General features: G+C 47.6%; 12 non-coding genes across 12 annotated transcripts; all 12 read right to left on the bottom strand.

Annotated features, from left to right (window-relative positions):
- Positions 1 to 272: 272 nt before the first annotated feature.
- LOC138491053 (small nucleolar RNA U3) lies at positions 273 to 490 on the bottom strand. The gene has a single exon (XR_011275927.1). It is a non-coding gene; the product is annotated as a small nucleolar RNA U3 (small nucleolar RNA).
- Positions 491 to 1,325: 835 nt separating this feature from the next.
- On the bottom strand, positions 1,326 to 1,543 carry LOC138491052 (small nucleolar RNA U3). Its single transcript, XR_011275926.1, has one exon. It is a non-coding gene; the product is annotated as a small nucleolar RNA U3 (small nucleolar RNA).
- An 823-nt stretch (positions 1,544 to 2,366) lies between these two features.
- LOC138491051 (small nucleolar RNA U3) lies at positions 2,367 to 2,584 on the bottom strand. Its single transcript, XR_011275925.1, has one exon. It is a non-coding gene; the product is annotated as a small nucleolar RNA U3 (small nucleolar RNA).
- Positions 2,585 to 3,419: 835 nt separating this feature from the next.
- Positions 3,420 to 3,637, bottom strand: LOC138490688 (small nucleolar RNA U3). The gene has a single exon (XR_011275606.1). It is a non-coding gene; the product is annotated as a small nucleolar RNA U3 (small nucleolar RNA).
- Positions 3,638 to 4,472: 835 nt separating this feature from the next.
- On the bottom strand, positions 4,473 to 4,690 carry LOC138491050 (small nucleolar RNA U3). The gene has a single exon (XR_011275924.1). It is a non-coding gene; the product is annotated as a small nucleolar RNA U3 (small nucleolar RNA).
- An 835-nt stretch (positions 4,691 to 5,525) lies between these two features.
- Positions 5,526 to 5,743, bottom strand: LOC138491049 (small nucleolar RNA U3). The gene has a single exon (XR_011275923.1). It is a non-coding gene; the product is annotated as a small nucleolar RNA U3 (small nucleolar RNA).
- Positions 5,744 to 6,567: 824 nt separating this feature from the next.
- On the bottom strand, positions 6,568 to 6,785 carry LOC138491048 (small nucleolar RNA U3). Its single transcript, XR_011275922.1, has one exon. It is a non-coding gene; the product is annotated as a small nucleolar RNA U3 (small nucleolar RNA).
- Positions 6,786 to 7,608: 823 nt separating this feature from the next.
- LOC138491047 (small nucleolar RNA U3) lies at positions 7,609 to 7,826 on the bottom strand. The gene has a single exon (XR_011275921.1). It is a non-coding gene; the product is annotated as a small nucleolar RNA U3 (small nucleolar RNA).
- An 835-nt stretch (positions 7,827 to 8,661) lies between these two features.
- LOC138490687 (small nucleolar RNA U3) lies at positions 8,662 to 8,879 on the bottom strand. The gene has a single exon (XR_011275605.1). It is a non-coding gene; the product is annotated as a small nucleolar RNA U3 (small nucleolar RNA).
- An 823-nt stretch (positions 8,880 to 9,702) lies between these two features.
- LOC138491046 (small nucleolar RNA U3) lies at positions 9,703 to 9,920 on the bottom strand. Its single transcript, XR_011275920.1, has one exon. It is a non-coding gene; the product is annotated as a small nucleolar RNA U3 (small nucleolar RNA).
- An 835-nt stretch (positions 9,921 to 10,755) lies between these two features.
- On the bottom strand, positions 10,756 to 10,973 carry LOC138491045 (small nucleolar RNA U3). The gene has a single exon (XR_011275919.1). It is a non-coding gene; the product is annotated as a small nucleolar RNA U3 (small nucleolar RNA).
- Positions 10,974 to 11,808: 835 nt separating this feature from the next.
- LOC138491044 (small nucleolar RNA U3) lies at positions 11,809 to 12,026 on the bottom strand. Its single transcript, XR_011275918.1, has one exon. It is a non-coding gene; the product is annotated as a small nucleolar RNA U3 (small nucleolar RNA).
- Between the last annotated feature and the right edge of the window lie 57 nt (positions 12,027 to 12,083).

Raw genomic sequence — 12,083 nt, 5'->3', positions numbered from 1 at the left:
ATGAAAAACAGTGGCAAATCAGAATGGCTTAACCTTTGTGAAATGGAAGTAGGCCAGCATGCAACAGCCGGAACTTGTCGCTTGGGTCCCCCAGGGCAGCGCACAAAAGGGCCCACGGCAATTGTGTTTACCGGGGCGACGCAAGGTGTTTGGTCCATGTGGAGATTTGCACAGCTAACAAATCAGAACCCACATAATCGACAGCACAGACACCAAGCAACCCTAAGAACAGGGGAGCTGTCTCTATTTTTCACCAGAATAATAAGCAGCTAACCACTCAGTTTGTGTTCCCTTCCTCCAACCCTCCTGAAAGGGAGAGAGGAACGGTCATCAATAGCAGACAGCAGCTGCATAAATGCAACACTGTCCACTTGCTTCACGCTCAGAAGAGAACACTTCAACTCTTCCTCGTGGTTAGCGAAGACCAGACACTTTCGAACACATTTCCTCAGTTAAGAACTATAGAAATGATCCCTGAAAGTATAGTCTTAATAGCACAAAGGGCAGCCCAGGCAGGTGGAAGAAGCTGCCACCAATCTCACTTAGGGTGGGAAAGCGTCTATCGTCCCAAAGGCAACAAAAAGCCCCTCCATTTCTGCATAGGAAAACCTTTCCCGCAACCCCATAGAAAACCTTTCCTTTCCATAGCGTTGGCAAAAGATGACAAAAATGCCTGTACTTTGTAAATTTACATATTGAAGACCAGCAGCCAATAAAATTCGTCAGTGTGGATGACAGAGACAAGGGGCTCCCATGGCCCAGCCAAGGCTGGCCTCAGTAAACAGAGTGGCCATATTACGATGGCAATGAGTGTTATTCAATATCTGGGAAGCTTTGCAGTGGAATTCGAGCAAGCATAAGTGGGAGGCAACGTTAACAATGGCGGTGTGACTTTTATGAGAACGTAATGCATGTGATGGAAGGGTATTGCGCGCATTGGCCAGACAAGCATTTGAGTCGGACCTGAAAAGTACCCAGCTGAATAGGCAGATTCAAATCCCCCAAAGGGGCAGTACAGTGTTGTTTTCACAGAAGCACGAGGATTGCGCCAGATGGAAAACAGTGGCAAATCAGAATGGCTTAACCTTTGTGAAATGGAAGTAGGCCAGCATGCAACAGCCGGAACTTGTCGCTTGGGTCCCCCAGGGCAGCGCACAAAAGGGCCCACGGCCAATTGTGTTTACCGGGGCGACACAAGGTGTTTGGTCCATGTGGAGATTTGCACAGCTAACAAATCAGAACCCACATAATCGACAGCACAGACACCAAGCAACCCTAAGAACAGGGGAGCTGTCTCTATTTTTCACCAGAATAATAAGCAGCTAACCACTCAGTTTGTGTTCCCTTCCTCCAACCCTCCTGAAAGGGAGAGAGGAACGGTCATCAATAGCAGACAGCAGCTGCATAAATGCAACACTGTCCACTTGCTTCACGCTCAGAAGAGAACACTTCAACTCTTCCTCGTGGTTAGCGAAGACCAGACACTTTCGAACACATTTCCTCAGTTAAGAACTATAGAAATGATCCCTGAAAGTATAGTCTTAATAGCACAAAGGGCAGCCCAGGCAGGTGGAAGAAGCTGCCACCCATCTCACTTAGGGTGGGAAAGCGTCTATCGTCCCAAAGGCAACAAAAAGCCCCTCCATTTCTGCATAGGAAAACCTTTCCCGCAACACCATAGAAAACATTTCCTATCCATAGCGTTGGCAAAAGATGACAAAAATGCCTGTACTTTGTAAATTTACATATTGAAGACCAGCAGCCAATAAAATTCGTCAGTGTGGATGACAGAGACAAGGGGCTCCCATGGCCCAGCCAAGGCTGGCCTCAGTAAACAGAGTGGCCATATTACGATGGCAATGAGTGTTATTCAATATCTGGGAAGCTTTGCAGTGGAATTCGAGCAAGCATAAGTGGGAGGCAACGTGAACAATGGCGGTGTGACTTTTATGAGAACGTAATGCATGTGATGGAAGGGTATTGCGCGCATTGGCCAGACAAGCATTTGAGTCGGACCTGAAAAGTACCCAGCTGAATAGGCAGATTCAAAGGCAGTACAGTGTTGTTTTCACAGAAGCACGAGGATTGCGCCAGATGAAAAACAGTGGCAAATCAGAATGGCTTAACCTTTGTGAAATGGAAGTAGGCCAGCATGCAACAGCCGGAACTTGTCGCTTGGGTCCCCCAGGGCAGCGCACAAAAGGGCCCACGGCAATTGTGTTTACCGGGGCGACGCAAGGTGTTTGGTCCATGTGGAGATTTGCACAGCTAACAAATCAGAACCCACATAATCGACAGCACAGACACCAATCAACCCTAAGAACAGGGGAGCTGTCTCTATTTTTCACCAGAATAATAAGCAGCTAACCACTCAGTTTGTGTTCCCTTCCTCCAACCCTCCTGAAAGGGAGAGAGGAACGGTCATCAATAGCAGACAGCAGCTGCATAAATGCAACACTGTCCACTTGCTTCACGCTCAGAAGAGAACACTTCAACTCTTCCTCGTGGTTAGCGAAGACCAGACACTTTCGAACACATTTCCTCAGTTAAGAACTATAGAAATGATCCCTGAAAGTATAGTCTTAATAGCACAAAGGGCAGCCCAGGCAGGTGGAAGAAGCTGCCACCCATCTCACTTAGGGTGGGAAAGCGTCTATCGTCCCAAATGCAACAAAAAGCCCCTCCATTTCTGCATAGGAAAACCTTTCCCGCAACACCATAGAAAACATTTCCTATCCATAGCGTTGGCAAAAGATGACAAAAATGCCTGTACTTTGTAAATTTACATATTGAAGACCAGTAGCCAATAAAATTCGTCAGTGTGGATGACAGAGACAAGGGGCTCCCATGGCCCAGCCAAGGCTGGCCTCAGTAAACAGAGTGGCCATATTACGATGGCAATGAGTGTTATTCAATATCTGGGAAGCTTTGCAGTGGAATTCGAGCAAGCATAAGTGGGAGGCAACGTGAACAATGGCGGTGTGACTTTTATGAGAACGTAATGCATGTGATGGAAGGGTATTGCGCGCATTGGCCAGACAAGCATTTGAGTCGGACCTGAAAAGTACCCAGCTGAATAGGCAGATTCAAATCCCCCAAAGGGGCAGTACAGTGTTGTTTTCACAGAAGCACGAGGATTGCGCCAGATGGAAAACAGTGGCAAATCAGAATGGCTTAACCTTTGTGAAATGGAAGTAGGCCAGCATGCAACAGCCGGAACTTGTCGCTTGGGTCCCCCAGGGCAGCGCACAAAAGGGCCCACGGCCAATTGTGTTTACCGGGGCGACGCAAGGTGTTTGGTCCATGTGGAGATTTGCACAGCTAACAAATCAGAACCCACATAATCGACAGCACAGACACCAAGCAACCGTAAGAACAGGGGAGCTGTCTCTATTTTTCACCAGAATAATAAGCAGCTAACCACTCAGTTTGTGTTCCCTTCCTCCAACCCTCCTGAAAGGGAGAGAGGAACGGTCATCAATAGCAGACAGCAGCTGCATAAATGCAACACTGTTCACTTGCTTCACGCTCAGAAGAGAACACTTCAACTCTTCCTCGTGGTTAGCGAAGACCAGACACTTTCGAACACATTTCCTCAGTTAAGAACTATAGAAATGATCCCTGAAAGTATAGTCTTAATAGCACAAAGGGCAGCCCAGGCAGGTGGAAGAAGCTGCCACCCATCTCACTTAGGGTGGGAAAGCGTCTATCGTCCCAAAGGCAACAAAAAGCCCCTCCATTTCTGCATAGGAAAACCTTTCCCGCAACACCATAGAAAACATTTCCTATCCATAGCGTTGGCAAAAGATGACAAAAATGCCTGTACTTTGTAAATTTACATATTGAAGACCAGCAGCCAATAAAATTCGTCAGTGTGGATGACAGAGACAAGGGGCTCCCATGGCCCAGCCAAGGCTGGCCTCAGTAAACAGAGTGGCCATATTACGATGGCAATGAGTGTTATTCAATATCTGGGAAGCTTTGCAGTGGAATTCGAGCAAGCATAAGTGGGAGGCAACGTGAACAATGGCGGTGTGACTTTTATGAGAACGTAATGCATGTGATGGAAGGGTATTGCGCGCATTGGCCAGACAAGCATTTGAGTCGGACCTGAAAAGTACCCAGCTGAATAGGCAGATTCAAATCCCCCAAAAGGGCAGTACAGTGTTGTTTTCACAGAAGCACGAGGATTGCGCCAGATGGAAAACAGTGGCAAATCAGAATGGCTTAACCTTTGTGAAATGGAAGTAGGCCAGCATGCAACAGCCGGAACTTGTCGCTTGGGTCCCCCAGGGCAGCGCACAAAAGGGCCCACGGCCAATTGTGTTTACCGGGGCGACGCAAGGTGTTTGGTCCATGTGGAGATTTGCACAGCTAACAAATCAGAACCCACATAATCGACAGCACAGACACCAAGCAACCCTAAGAACAGGGGAGCTGTCTCTATTTTTCACCAGAATAATAAGCAGCTAACCACTCAGTTTGTGTTCCCTTCCTCCAACCCTCCTGAAAGGGAGAGAGGAACGGTCATCAATAGCAGACAGCAGCTGCATAAATGCAACACTGTCCACTTGCTTCACGCTCAGAAGAGAACACTTCAACTCTTCCTCGTGGTTAGCGAAGACCAGACACTTTCGAACACATTTCCTCAGTTAAGAACTATAGAAATGATCCCTGAAAGTATAGTCTTAATAGCACAAAGGGCAGCCCAGGCAGGTGGAAGAAGCTGCCACCCATCTCACTTAGGGTGGGAAAGCGTCTATCGTCCCAAAGGCAACAAAAAGCCCCTCCATTTCTGCATAGGAAAACCTTTCCCGCAACACCATAGAAAACATTTCCTATCCATAGCGTTGGCAAAAGATGACAAAAATGCCTGTACTTTGTAAATTTACATATTGAAGACCAGCAGCCAATAAAATTCGTCAGTGTGGATGACAGAGACAAGGGGCTCCCATGGCCCAGCCAAGGCTGGCCTCAGTAAACAGAGTGGCCATATTACGATGGCAATGAGTGTTATTCAATATCTGGGAAGCTTTGCAGTGGAATTCGAGCAAGCATAAGTGGGAGGCAACGTTAACAATGGCGGTGTGACTTTTATGAGAACGTAATGCATGTGATGGAAGGGTATTGCGCGCATTGGCCAGACAAGCATTTGAGTCGGACCTGAAAAGTACCCAGCTGAATAGGCAGATTCAAATCCCCCAAAGGGGCAGTACAGTGTTGTTTTCACAGAAGCACGAGGATTGCGCCAGATGGAAAACAGTGGCAAATCAGAATGGCTTAACCTTTGTGAAATGGAAGTAGGCCAGCATGCAACAGCCGGAACTTGTCGCTTGGGTCCCCCAGGGCAGCGCACAAAAGGGCCCACGGCCAATTGTGTTTACCGGGGCGACACAAGGTGTTTGGTCCATGTGGAGATTTGCACAGCTAACAAATCAGAACCCACATAATCGACAGCACAGACACCAAGCAACCCTAAGAACAGGGGAGCTGTCTCTATTTTTCACCAGAATAATAAGCAGCTAACCACTCAGTTTGTGTTCCCTTCCTCCAACCCTCCTGAAAGGGAGAGAGGAACGGTCATCAATAGCAGACAGCAGCTGCATAAATGCAACACTGTCCACTTGCTTCACGCTCAGAAGAGAACACTTCAACTCTTCCTCGTGGTTAGCGAAGACCAGACACTTTCGAACACATTTCCTCAGTTAAGAACTATAGAAATGATCCCTGAAAGTATAGTCTTAATAGCACAAAGGGCAGCCCAGGCAGGTGGAAGAAGCTGCCACCCATCTCACTTAGGGTGGGAAAGCGTCTATCGTCCCAAATGCAACAAAAAGCCCCTCCATTTCTGCATAGGAAAACCTTTCCCGCAACACCATAGAAAACATTTCCTATCCATAGCGTTGGCAAAAGATGACAAAAATGCCTGTACTTTGTAAATTTACATATTGAAGACCAGCAGCCAATAAAATTCGTCAGTGTGGATGACAGAGACAAGGGGCTCCCATGGCCCAGCCAAGGCTGGCCTCAGTAAACAGAGTGGCCATATTACGATGGCAATGAGTGTTATTCAATATCTGGGAAGCTTTGCAGTGGAATTCGAGCAAGCATAAGTGGGAGGCAACGTGAACAATGGCGGTGTGACTTTTATGAGAACGTAATGCATGTGATGGAAGGGTATTGCGCGCATTGGCCAGACAAGCATTTGAGTCGGACCTGAAAAGTACCCAGCTGAATAGGCAGATTCAAAGGCAGTACAGTGTTGTTTTCACAGAAGCACGAGGATTGCGCCAGATGGAAAACAGTGGCAAATCAGAATGGCTTAACCTTTGTGAAATGGAAGTAGGCCAGCATGCAACAGCCGGAACTTGTCGCTTGGGTCCCCCAGGGCAGCGCACAAAAGGGCCCATGGCCAATTGTGTTTACCGGGGCGACGCAAGGTGTTTGGTCCATGTGGAGATTTGCACAGCTAACAAATCAGAACCCACATAATCGACAGCACAGACACCAAGCAACCCTAAGAACAGGGGAGCTGTCTCTATTTTTCACCAGAATAATAAGCAGCTAACCACTCAGTTTGTGTTCCCTTCCTCCAACCCTCCTGAAAGGGAGAGAGGAACGGTCATCAATAGCAGACAGCAGCTGCATAAATGCAACACTGTCCACTTGCTTCACGCTCAGAAGAGAACACTTCAACTCTTCCTCGTGGTTAGCGAAGACCAGACACTTTCGAACACATTTCCTCAGTTAAGAACTATAGAAATGATCCCTGAAAGTATAGTCTTAATAGCACAAAGGGCAGCCCAGGCAGGTGGAAGAAGCTGCCACCCATCTCACTTAGGGTGTGAAAGCGTCTATCGTCCCAAAGGCAACAAAAAGCCCCTCCATTTCTGCATAGGAAAACCTTTCCCGCAACACCATAGAAAACATTTCCTATCCATAGCGTTGGCAAAAGATGACAAAAATGCCTGTACTTTGTAAATTTACATATTGAAGACCAGCAGCCAATAAAATTCGTCAGTGTGGATGACAGAGACAAGGGGCTCCCATGGCCCAGCCAAGGCTGGCCTCAGTAAACAGAGTGGCCATATTACGATGGCAATGAGTGTTATTCAATATCTGGGAAGCTTTGCAGTGGAATTCGAGCAAGCATAAGTGGGAGGCAACGTGAACAATGGCGGTGTGACTTTTATGAGAACGTAATGCATGTGATGGAAGGGTATTGCGCGCATTGGCCAGACAAGCATTTGAGTCGGACCTGAAAAGTACCCAGCTGAATAGGCAGATTCAAAGGCAGTACAGTGTTGTTTTCACAGAAGCACGAGGATTGCGCCAGATGAAAAACAGTGGCAAATCAGAATGGCTTAACCTTTGTGAAATGGAAGTAGGCCAGCATGCAACAGCCGGAACTTGTCGCTTGGGTCCCCCAGGGCAGCGCACAAAAGGGCCCACGGCAATTGTGTTTACCGGGGCGACGCAAGGTGTTTGGTCCATGTGGAGATTTGCACAGCTAACAAATCAGAACCCACATAATCGACAGCACAGACACCAAGCAACCCTAAGAACAGGGGAGCTGTCTCTATTTTTCACCAGAATAATAAGCAGCTAACCACTCAGTTTGTGTTCCCTTCCTCCAACCCTCCTGAAAGGGAGAGAGGAACGGTCATCAATAGCAGACAGCAGCTGCATAAATGCAACACTGTCCACTTGCTTCACGCTCAGAAGAGAACACTTCAACTCTTCCTCGTGGTTAGCGAAGACCAGACACTTTCGAACACATTTCCTCAGTTAAGAACTATAGAAATGATCCCTGAAAGTATAGTCTTAATAGCACAAAGGGCAGCCCAGGCAGGTGGAAGAAGCTGCCACCCATCTCACTTAGGGTGGGAAAGCGTCTATCGTCCCAAATGCAACAAAAAGCCCCTCCATTTCTGCATAGGAAAACCTTTCCCGCAACACCATAGAAAACATTTCCTATCCATAGCGTTGGCAAAAGATGACAAAAATGCCTGTACTTTGTAAATTTACATATTGAAGACCAGCAGCCAATAAAATTCGTCAGTGTGGATGACAGAGACAAGGGGCTCCCATGGCCCAGCCAAGGCTGGCCTCAGTAAACAGAGTGGCCATATTACGATGGCAATGAGTGTTATTCAATATCTGGGAAGCTTTGCAGTGGAATTCGAGCAAGCATAAGTGGGAGGCAACGTGAACAATGGCGGTGTGACTTTTATGAGAACGTAATGCATGTGATGGAAGGGTATTGCGCGCATTGGCCAGACAAGCATTTGAGTCGGACCTGAAAAGTACCCAGCTGAATAGGCAGATTCAAATCCCCCAAAGGGGCAGTACAGTGTTGTTTTCACAGAAGCACGAGGATTGCGCCAGATGGAAAACAGTGGCAAATCAGAATGGCTTAACCTTTGTGAAATGGAAGTAGGCCAGCATGCAACAGCCGGAACTTGTCGCTTGGGTCCCCCAGGGCAGCGCACAAAAGGGCCCACGGCCAATTGTGTTTACCGGGGCGACGCAAGGTGTTTGGTCCATGTGGAGATTTGCACAGCTAACAAATCAGAACCCACATAATCGACAGCACAGACACCAAGCAACCCTAAGAACAGGGGAGCTGTCTCTATTTTTCACCAGAATAATAAGCAGCTAACCACTCAGTTTGTGTTCCCTTCCTCCAACCCTCCTGAAAGGGAGAGAGGAACGGTCATCAATAGCAGACAGCAGCTGCATAAATGCAACACTGTTCACTTGCTTCACGCTCAGAAGAGAACACTTCAACTCTTCCTCGTGGTTAGCGAAGACCAGACACTTTCGAACACATTTCCTCAGTTAAGAACTATAGAAATGATCCCTGAAAGTATAGTCTTAATAGCACAAAGGGCAGCCCAGGCAGGTGGAAGAAGCTGCCACCCATCTCACTTAGGGTGGGAAAGCGTCTATCGTCCCAAAGGCAACAAAAAGCCCCTCCATTTCTGCATAGGAAAACCTTTCCCGCAACACCATAGAAAACATTTCCTATCCATAGCGTTGGCAAAAGATGACAAAAATGCCTGTACTTTGTAAATTTACATATTGAAGACCAGCAGCCAATAAAATTCGTCAGTGTGGATGACAGAGACAAGGGGCTCCCATGGCCCAGCCAAGGCTGGCCTCAGTAAACAGAGTGGCCATATTACGATGGCAATGAGTGTTATTCAATATCTGGGAAGCTTTGCAGTGGAATTCGAGCAAGCATAAGTGGGAGGCAACGTGAACAATGGCGGTGTGACTTTTATGAGAACGTAATGCATGTGATGGAAGGGTATTGCGCGCATTGGCCAGACAAGCATTTGAGTCGGACCTGAAAAGTACCCAGCTGAATAGGCAGATTCAAAGGCAGTACAGTGTTGTTTTCACAGAAGCACGAGGATTGCGCCAGTTGAAAAACAGTGGCAAATCAGAATGGCTTAACCTTTGTGAAATGGAAGTAGGCCAGCATGCAACAGCCGGAACTTGTCGCTTGGGTCCCCCAGGGCAGCGCACAAAAGGGCCCACGGCAATTGTGTTTACCGGGGCGACGCAAGGTGTTTGGTCCATGTGGAGATTTGCACAGCTAACAAATCAGAACCCACATAATCGACAGCACAGACACCAAGCAACCCTAAGAACAGGGGAGCTGTCTCTATTTTTCACCAGAATAATAAGCAGCTAACCACTCAGTTTGTGTTCCCTTCCTCCAACCCTCCTGAAAGGGAGAGAGGAACGGTCATCAATAGCAGACAGCAGCTGCATAAATGCAACACTGTCCACTTGCTTCACGCTCAGAAGAGAACACTTCAACTCTTCCTCGTGGTTAGCGAAGACCAGACACTTTCGAACACATTTCCTCAGTTAAGAACTATAGAAATGATCCCTGAAAGTATAGTCTTAATAGCACAAAGGGCAGCCCAGGCAGGTGGAAGAAGCTGCCACCCATCTCACTTAGGGTGGGAAAGCGTCTATCGTCCCAAAGGCAACAAAAAGCCCCTCCATTTCTGCATAGGAAAACCTTTCCCGCAACACCATAGAAAACATTTCCTATCCATAGCGTTGGCAAAAGATGACAAAAATGCCTGTACTTTGTAAATTTACATATTGAAGACCAGCAGCCAATAAAATTCGTCAGTGTGGATGACAGAGACAAGGGGCTCCCATGGCCCAGCCAAGGCTGGCCTCAGTAAACAGAGTGGCCATATTACGATGGCAATGAGTGTTATTCAATATCTGGGAAGCTTTGCAGTGGAATTCAAGCAAGCATAAGTGGGAGGCAACGTGAACAATGGCGGTGTGACTTTTATGAGAACGTAATGCATGTGATGGAAGGGTATTGCGCGCATTGGCCAGACAAGCATTTGAGTCGGACCTGAAAAGTACCCAGCTGAATAGGCAGATTCAAATCCCCCAAAGGGGCAGTACAGTGTTGTTTTCACAGAAGCACGAGGATTGCGCCAGATGGAAAACAGTGGCAAATCAGAATGGCTTAACCTTTGTGAAATGGAAGTAGGCCAGCATGCAACAGCCGGAACTTGTCGCTTGGGTCCCCCAGGGCAGCGCACAAAAGGGCCCACGGCCAATTGTGTTTACCGGGGCGACGCAAGGTGTTTGGTCCATGTGGAGATTTGCACAGCTAACAAATCAGAACCCACATAATCGACAGCACAGACACCAAGCAACCCTAAGAACAGGGGAGCTGTCTCTATTTTTCACCAGAATAATAAGCAGCTAACCACTCAGTTTGTGTTCCCTTCCTCCAACCCTCCTGAAAGGGAGAGAGGAACGGTCATCAATAGCAGACAGCAGCTGCATAAATGCAACACTGTCCACTTGCTTCACGCTCAGAAGAGAACACTTCAACTCTTCCTCGTGGTTAGCGAAGACCAGACACTTTCGAACACATTTCCTCAGTTAAGAACTATAGAAATGATCCCTGAAAGTATAGTCTTAATAGCACAAAGGGCAGCCCAGGCAGGTGGAAGAAGCTGCCACCCATCTCACTTAGGGTGGGAAAGCGTCTATCGTCCCAAAGGCAACAAAAAGCCCCTCCATTTCTGCATAGGAAAACCTTTCCCGCAACCCCATAGAAAACCTTTCCTTTCCATAGCGTTGGCAAAAGATGACAAAAATGCCTGTACTTTGTAAATTTACATATTGAAGACCAGCAGCCAATAAAATTCGTCAGTGTGGATGACAGAGACAAGGGGCTCCCATGGCCCAGCCAAGGCTGGCCTCAGTAAACAGAGTGGCCATATTACGATGGCAATGAGTGTTATTCAATATCTGGGAAGCTTTGCAGTGGAATTCGAGCAAGCATAAGTGGGAGGCAACGTTAACAATGGCGGTGTGACTTTTATGAGAACGTAATGCATGTGATGGAAGGGTATTGCGCGCATTGGCCAGACAAGCATTTGAGTCGGACCTGAAAAGTACCCAGCTGAATAGGCAGATTCAAATCCCCCAAAGGGGCAGTACAGTGTTGTTTTCACAGAAGCACGAGGATTGCGCCAGATGGAAAACAGTGGCAAATCAGAATGGCTTAACCTTTGTGAAATGGAAGTAGGCCAGCATGCAACAGCCGGAACTTGTCGCTTGGGTCCCCCAGGGCAGCGCACAAAAGGGCCCACGGCCAATTGTGTTTACCGGGGCGACACAAGGTGTTTGGTCCATGTGGAGATTTGCACAGCTAACAAATCAGAACCCACATAATCGACAGCACAGACACCAAGCAACCCTAAGAACAGGGGAGCTGTCTCTATTTTTCACCAGAATAATAAGCAGCTAACCACTCAGTTTGTGTTCCCTTCCTCCAACCCTCCTGAAAGGGAGAGAGGAACGGTCATCAATAGCAGACAGCAGCTGCATAAATGCAACACTGTCCACTTGCTTCACGCTCAGAAGAGAACACTTCAACTCTTCCTCGTGGTTAGCGAAGACCAGACACTTTCGAACACATTTCCTCAGTTAAGAACTATAGAAATGATCCCTGAAAGTATAGTCTTAATAGCACAAAGGGCAGCCCAGGCAGGTGGAAGAAGCTGCCACCCATCTCACTTAGG

Source organism: Ambystoma mexicanum, chromosome 9 (genome assembly GCF_040938575.1).
Source record: "Ambystoma mexicanum isolate Mex_15411 chromosome 9, UKY_AmexF1_1, whole genome shotgun sequence".
Lineage (NCBI taxonomy): Eukaryota > Metazoa > Chordata > Amphibia > Caudata > Ambystomatidae > Ambystoma > Ambystoma mexicanum.
Note: the sequence above shows the minus strand (reverse complement) of the source record. Positions and strands in the feature narration are given on the sequence as shown.